Raw genomic sequence first — 8,337 nt, 5'->3', positions numbered from 1 at the left:
TCAGAGCCTTGTTGCCTATAGGAGTAGGTTACTTACTCTAGGTAAATACCAGGATAGGGATTTTCCAGCAACATTCTTTTGCAGATAAGAGAGAAGCAAAGTGCAGGGGAAGAGAACATGTTAGGGTCTCACTTGAAGGTTGGCTTGGTCTGATTTTAGAAATTGGGTCCTCCTTTGTTCTTCCAAATGGGTAATTCATGATCCCTAACTGCATCTGAAACCACAGGTAGCCAGTTGGGGGCAAAGTTTGTGGGCAGAGAGATATGAAGCTTTTGTGTAACCTTTGGCGAAGCCCTTTACCTCCGGAAGTTGGTTTCCTTATTCATCAAGCGAAGATTAGAAGTAGTCCCCTGTTAGCCCCAAATTTCTGAATCTAGGTCATTCTGAGAAGATACCTTCGGTTGCCAAGTTTCCATTTAGCATGCTGTTTTGGAAGTTCGCCACTAGAGGCCGCTGTGAATACAGTTTAGCCTTGCTTCGGCAGGAAAGGCCTACCCATGCCTTTCGAGATTTTACTAAGCCAGGCCTGCCACCCCTTGGATGTGGTAAACCAGCAACTATTCAGACTGCAAGAGGCCAGAATTGAGATGTCAGCCTGGCACTGAGTCTATCTGTTGGTACGTGCCGACCAACCCTCTTTCCTGTCTACTGGACTAGATGGAAGAGAAACCCACTGTGCATGGTAAGATTGGCTGAGTCCTTGTGACCACAGGGCCCGGTTCTATAGCATGCTTCATTAAAAAGAGCTAGTTCCCTCTAATATTCAGCTTTACTGTTGAATTCACTCATTTAACAAGTAATCCTTGTACCATTTTTTTTAAATTTTCTTTTTTTAGTGAATATTCATTTTTGAGAGACAGAGCGCAAGCAGGGGAGGGCCAGAGAGAGGGAGACACAGAATTCAAAGCAGGCTCCAGGCTTTGAGCTGTCAGCACAGAGCCTGACACCAGGCTCAAACTCATGAACCGTGAGATCATGGCCTGAGCCAAAGTTGGACATTTAACCAACTGAGCCACCCAGGAGCCCCCTGGCACCCCTTTTATGCCCAGTAACAGCAAATATTTTCAAAGAATCAGAAAGTCAGCCAGAAGGAAGCTTGACGTGAAGTTACCATTGCCCTTGTTCCATGCTCTGTGGAAGCTTCTTATTTGTATTTTTCTCTTAATTCCCCAAATCAGCCTCTAAGGTTGCAAACGGGAGACCAAAGGTAAGTAGCACAAAGCCTTGTCCAGAGTCAATGAATGGATAGGCTACCCGGTCCAGGGTTTCATGGCTAGTAAAAGGCCAGGGCTTGGACTTGAACTTGGGAACTTCTGATCCCAAGTTCAGCCCATTTATCTCCACTTTTGGCATACAGGGGAGGAAGATGACCAACAGATAAAGAGAATGATCTAGTGGCAGGGTAGGGGTTGGATCCTGAATCTCTCGCTGGCCTGACCAATCTGCTGCTGCGTCCTAGGGTGTCCCCAAGCGGGGCTGGCTGGGAGGCTCCGGGCTTAGCTGTCTCAAAGCTCCTTCCCAGCAGCCTGAACCAGGCCTGTGGAGGCACAGCAGGAGGGAAGGGGGGGGGGGACACAAATGACCCTAATCAGTGTGTTTATTGGATCATAACTGTATTAGCCTCACAACTCAGCGAATCTCACAGAAATCACTTTCCTCTCCACGAGGATTTAGCCACAGTTCCATTAAAAGCTGCTGGCCCACGTGTACCTGTGAGGAAGCTCTTGTACAGCAGAAGCAGCGGGGGAGGAAGGAGAGGCAATATTTCTACTTCCTCATTACGCTGACAGGGAAAATGGCCATTTCACATTCACTGTATAAGAAAAGCCCCCAAAGGAAAGGGAATCCAAGGTTCACATTGTCTTTTTGGCAACATTCAGCTCTAAGAAGATGTTCTCTTTGTGCCTCCCTTTTTGAAAGCATTTGTGATGCTGTTTAAGATAAAACAAGAGTGGGGAAGCAACTTGTGTTTGGGGAACATACCAGGTGCCAGACGCTTTACACGTATTGTTCCCTTGAAACTCTCTGAAGGCCTGTGAACGAGGCCTCGTGATGTCCCATTCACAGGTGCATCCATTTCATGGGTGAAGGCTCCACTCAGTTGGCTGGGCCTTGGCAGGGCTGAGCTTCAAGCTGGGGGTCTGTGCTCTCCCTCTGCCATACCCCAGACTCCCATAGTGACAGCATTTACCTTTGTTCCCTCCTTGCACTCACAAAAATATAGAGACTGGTTTTCACGCGGGCCGCCGTGTGACCGTGGCAGCTTCCTTCCCCAAGCCTCCATCTGTGGAACGAGGGGCCCAGACTAAACCCGCTCTGGTCTAAACTCCGATGATTTGATGAAGGTATTTTTCTCGCCCAGTAGCTCCCAGCACGTCCTTATCTAATTAGAATCTCAAACCAAACCTGGGGGGATGGTGGTATGGGTATTATTCCCATTTTTAAAGCTAGGGCTACTTGAGAAGCAGAAATGCAGTGAGGGGTTCAAGGTCACAGCATGAATGGAGAACCCGGCACTCTGCCTCCAGCCCCCAGGCACGCACGCAGGCTGTCAGCAGCAGCTCTGGGAGCCTGACATCTGAGCCTCACCCCAGCTCCTGATAGAATTATCAGCGAACTGGGGAACACATACTTCCCGTAATCAGGGCAACTTTTCTTAGCCAGGGGTGGAGGAGGCAAGATGTGAAGTGTGTCTGATGAGCTGCTCTTCCAGTGCAGGGCCTAGAGTGAATAAAACCCAGGGAAATCATGGCAGACAGCTGGAGATTCAAGCAGGCGAGCTCCAGGGGCAGGACCACTGGGACTTTAGCTCCTGCACAAAGCCAGTCTCATGGCATTTTGTGCACGTTTCAGTCTTCAGCAGCCAGGCAGGCAAACGCGGGCAGCTTGGCATGAAAATTAATTTAGACCTTAAAAGAAGTGTTTCATCTTCAGTGGCTTTTCAGGCTGCCCCAATCCAGGTGCAGCAAAGGGAGATGTGAGGGAGCAGTGGTGACAGAGGACCTGAGGGCTTGGGTGAAACCGCAGCCTTGTACCCAATGGCCTCAGGTAGTGGGGGCAGAGAGTCCTGAGGCCGAGGCAGACCCTCACAGCAGCTCGGACGGGGGAGAAAGGAGAGGGGTTTCTGGGAATAGAATCAGCTGAGGCCAGCCAGGTAAAAATCCAGCTATTCTGACCCTCACCCAGGCCTGAGCCTGCCAATCGGGAATGTGACAAGCGTGTTGGTGGGAGGCCGGGCCTTCAGGGAGGGACATAGTGTGCTTTTCAGCTTGTGAAGAAATGTGAGGATTCACTCTCCATTTCCCAAGATGCTCAAACAAGAGGAAATTGGCTTACATCAAGTGGAGACAGTTCAAGAGGCCCAGGAGCAGACTGGCTGGCTGGTCATAATGTATTCAAATGCAATTAAGTCCAGTGAGAAGAAGGAGGGAGGCTGAGGCCCCGGAAAGGCCACACTGTGGAGGACCAAGGTCAAGGCCTTCAGGGCACGTCCCCTGCTAGTGGGGAGAGGAGAAAAAAAATCTACCTAAGAGAACAGTTTTGGAGGTTCAGTGGAAGGACAGGTTGGAAGGACCTTGGCTTTTATTGTGGAAGGCCCAGAGACGGCACATTTGTGTTTCTCAATCAACAGAAAGTCAAAGGGACCCATGTCTTACCTGAAGGAGCCGAGGTGAGAGCAGATCCCTGAGACTCCTTCTAACCAGAGCTCCTGTTAATTTTTTTTTTTTTATCTCTAGTTTCTGTTTATTGGCAGAACAGCCTTGGGCAAATCTCTTCCCCTCTCAAGGACTCAGTTCCAGATCTGTAAAGTCTGGGTAAGTTGAATTATCTTTAAAGTAAGCAGCAGTGAGCTTTCTTTTTTTTTTTTTTAATTTTTTTCAACATTTTTTATTTATTTTTGGGACAGAGCCAGACAGAGCATGAATGGGGGAGGGGCAGAGAGAGAGGGAGACACAGAATCAGAAACAGGCTCCAGGCTCTGAGCCATCAGCCCAGAGCCCGACGCGGGGCTCGAACTCACGGACCGCGAGATCGTGACCTGGCTGAAGTCGGACGCTTAACCGACTGCACCACCCAGGCGCCCCAGCAGTGAGCTTTCTAATATCACAACTAACAATACCAAGTTTAGGGGCGCCTGGGGGGCTCAGTCGGTTAAGGGTCTCACTTCGGCTCAGATCATGATCTCGTGGTTTGTGGGTTTGGGCCCCGCATCGGGCTCTGCACTGGTGGTGTGGAGCCTGCTTGGGATTCTGTCTCCCTCTCTCTCTGCCCCTCCCCCACTTGTGCTTGCTCGCGCTCTCTCTCTCTCTCTCTCTCTCAAAATAAATAAACTTAAAAACAAAAATAATGCCAAGCTAAATACTGTATTAAATATGGGGGCATTGGTGACAGACAGTGATATCTATCCTGGACAAAGTGAGAAGTGGAAGGGTCAAGGCCCCTAGCATAGATCGTATGGTGCAGACCAGTGAGGGGCTGGAGACCTGGGCTATGCTGGCGGACATTGAGGTTCCTGGTTGAGGCCCTGAGTGAGGACTAGAAGGAGGCAGCTTGGTGTTGGGCAAAGGGGCTTTGGATCCACACAGTCCTGGGTTTGCATCCTATGGTCGTTTACCTGTGTGAGCTCAGACAAGTTAGGGTACTGAACTACTTCAGACCTCGGTTTCCTTATCTGTAAAATGGAGCAGATGATGCCCATTATTCTACAGATTTCTAGAACGTTAATTCAAAGTGATTGCTCCAACCCCACTGGACAAGCTTTTGAGGAGACAGGGTCTCCCTTATCTCTATATCCCTGGTAACCAACTAGCCTAGCTCGTTTGGGCAGCTAGTTTGGCACGGGGGCTTATCTGCCAAATGGGACAGTGGCATCATGGAATTAGTGTGAGGGTTAAATATGTGACAGATGTTAAATTCTCACCACGACACCTATTACGTGGCAGGTTCTCTGTAAAAAACAAATATATAAATTCCTTCCCTTCTCTGTGCTACTACTGGCCAAGGGGCCCAGAGATTCTCGATCTGACGGTTGTCAAACAGTTCAACAACTGAATTCATCACAGATGCTCGATAAATGTTCGCTGGACAGAAGGCAAGATGTGCGTGGTGGGGAAGACCCAGGCCCTGTTTGGGACTTCTTGGTGGAAGTCCGGGGTCCTCATGAATGAGTCGATGTTTCAGAGGGAAGGGGCAGACTTTTCCTTTAGTCATTTGACTGACTGAGCCCCTGCAATGTGCCAGGCACGGTCTTAGCGGTGGGAAGTCCTTGCCTGCATAAAACTTACATCCTGGTGGGAAGCAGACAAGGATAATGCTATAAGGGAAAATAAAGAGGACCGGGGGACGAGAGTGACGAGGCACTGTGTTAGGTAGTGTGGCCAGGAAAGCTTCCATGCAGAGGGGGCATTTGGGCAGATAACCTGACAGACTGGGCTGAGGGAACAGCAGGTAGAAAGGTCCTGAGACAGGAGTCGCAGGGCCAATGAGGAGGTCGGTGTGGCTGGCATGGGGTCAGTGAGGGAAAGAGAAAGATGGGATGAAGTCAGAGAGGTCACGGGGGTGGGGCCCACAGCCTTGTAAGTCCTTTCATCACCGAGTGAGATGGGAGCCGGTGGGGGGAGCTCCAGCAGAGCGCCGCAACTTGACTTTGGTTTCCGGTGCCTCTGTGAAGATTCTGGTCGCCAAACTGTAAGGGCTGGGAGGCTCCCCTCACTTGGAAAATCATGAGTGGCTGGAAGGAAGAAGAGAGCAGGAGAAGTGAGAGAGGAAGCTGGTGCCCACTGGGCCGCCACAGACCCCAGGGCAGGGAAGCGTGGGAGGAGTGGATCCTAGGGCAAGAGAGGCTGCTGGGCTGGCAGCGGGAGGGCCTGGGGCTTCTCTTTGCCCATGGACCCAGTTAGCTGGAGCTATGATCTGGGAAGAAGTGGGAGGGAGGGGCGGTGTGGGGTTCTGGTTGGGATAGTAGGGCACCCGGCTGGAAGACTGTCACCCTCTAGGAGGAAAGGGGACGAGAGGTGTGGAGAGCTCTGTGTCCGGCTTTAGCGTCCTCCTCTACTCCGGCAGAGCATGGCTTCTCCCCACACCTCCCAGGCAGGTCCTCACTGCTCTTGGGTACCTGACCTTGCTGTTACTGGTGGAGTTTCTTATCAAGGGAAGAGTTCAGGTGACCTTGAATGCAGCGTTCGCCCCCCCTACGCTTCTTAGTAAAAGAAGGGGTTTAACTAGATGGTCTCCAACCAAGCCCCTTCTAGCATTTCTATTAATGGATGGAATCAGACACTACATCTCTCCCACCTCCTCACTGCCATGTGGTTTCAGGTTTCTGCCATGCCCTCTATCTTTCCTTTTCTCTCCAGGGCTGCCATGTGTGGTGGTGGAGGGTGTTCACTGCACAAGGACACCCAGCCAAGGGAGTAAGTAGAGGCTCAGAGCCACCCACGCCCTGCTTAACAAGCCATGTGCCCTGTCTGGCTCAGGGTTTCATTTACCCGGAGTAAAGAACACATTTTTCTAGTCTGTCCCTGTCCCATGCAGAGTCCTTCTTCTGCTCTTCTGGGTCCCTGTTCTCCGACCATCACCAGTCTCCACCAGGGCAAATCTGAGGGCGGCATTTACACGAAGTGTACTGAGAGGGTGGACAGCAGCTGCCTCCCCTGTGAGGAAGTCTGCCTCCTAAGCCCCGTGGTGCTTTTCCTCTCCTTATCAATGCTGCGAGTTGCCTCTCGAAATTGCTCTGCCGTCATTAACACCGCGGATTAGGTCAGACGAGCGCGTGTGTGCAGTCTTAGATGGCAAAGGCAAAGCGCTGATGCTGATTATTCTAGATCTTCTGGGCATGGCCCATTCCGTGCTCACAGTTCTTAATCAGAGGGACGCGCGTTGGTTACGTGGCCGGGTGGGCCAGGGCCATGGCTGGTTCTGATGTGGCTGCCAGGCCCAGACAACACGTCCGCAGCACCTGCCGGCCTGCTGGCATCACAAGTGACCTGAGTAGAAGAAATGGCCCATCGGACGGCATGCCTGCTGGCTGCTTTTGAACCATCAGCAATTCATTTGAGCAAGGACTATGAGCATTTTGCCCTGGGCCTGAACACCAAGTTTTGTGTTCTGGGGCTCACTCTGTTGGCCATGTGGCTGAGGGGTATCTTCCAGACCACCACTCCTGAAGTGCTCCTTTCTGAAAAGCTTCTGGAGGAGGAGGAGGAGGCCAAGACCTGTGGCCTTGCATCATGGCCCCCCACCTCCTGGCCTCCTGTTCTACCTCCACCACCTTCACCCTAGGCTCCAGCCACACCGCGGTCTCCCTCCGGCCCTTGATCGCGCTGGTTCCCTGCCAGGAGTGCCCGCTTAGCCTTGTCCTGCAGGCAGAAGCTCGTCATCTGTGGCAGCTGCTGTCCCGGCGATGCCCTGACCTTTACCACTTCAGCATGTTCCAGTCCCACATCCGGATGCCAGCACCTGCATTTCTTTGCCCGGAGCTTTCTCTGGCCTCTGGAACCTGCATGTGCCACTCTGCGCTGGGCAGAGGCCAGAAGTGCCAGGGAATTCCCCCCCATCCCCCCAAACAGGAACCCCCAGCCACTGACAAAAGTTGGTGTATACACACCCCTGCTCTCTCACCCCTGCGGCGGGCTAATTCCGGGGCGTGTTCTGCCAGAGCTCCTCAGTGCGAATGAGCCCTAGCTGCCCGGTGATAACCGGCTTGAGAAACCACCCAGGATTGCCCCCTTACCTGTCTTACTTCCGCACTCCCCACAGCGTTTTCCTTCGTCTCCCAAATAAACTACTCACATTCAAGTCTCTCTCTCCGGGTCTGCTTCTAGAGGAACCAAACAGACATCATCTTCAATGGCCTTCTCAAGATCACCTCCTTTTTCCAGTTTCCCCTGACCCTCCCTTGTTTCCACTTTTGAGGCAAAACTGTTGGCCATTCTTTGCTTTTAAAATGTTTATTTTTGGGGGCGCCTGCGTGGCACAGTCGGTTAAGCGTCCGACTTCAGCCAGGTCACGATCTCGAGGTCCGTGAGTTCGAGCCCCGCGTCGGGCTCTGGGCTGATGGCTCAGAGCCTGGAGCCTGTTTCCGATTCTGTGTCTCCCTCTCTCTCTGCCCCTCCCCCGTTCATGCTCTGTCTCTCTCTGTCCCAAAAATAAATAAACGTTGAAAAAAAAAATAAAATAAAAATGTTTATTTTGGGGGGGGGGGTGTGTGCCTGGATGGCTCAGTCAGTTGAGCGTCTGACTTCAGCTCAGGTCATGATCTCGCGGTCTGTGAGTTCGAGCCCCGCCTCAGTCTCTGTGCTGACAGCTCAGAGCCTGGAGCCTGCTTCGGATTCTGTG

Source organism: Prionailurus bengalensis, chromosome B2 (assembly GCF_016509475.1).
Source record: "Prionailurus bengalensis isolate Pbe53 chromosome B2, Fcat_Pben_1.1_paternal_pri, whole genome shotgun sequence".
Taxonomy (NCBI): domain Eukaryota; kingdom Metazoa; phylum Chordata; class Mammalia; order Carnivora; family Felidae; genus Prionailurus; species Prionailurus bengalensis.
Note: the sequence above shows the minus strand (reverse complement) of the source record.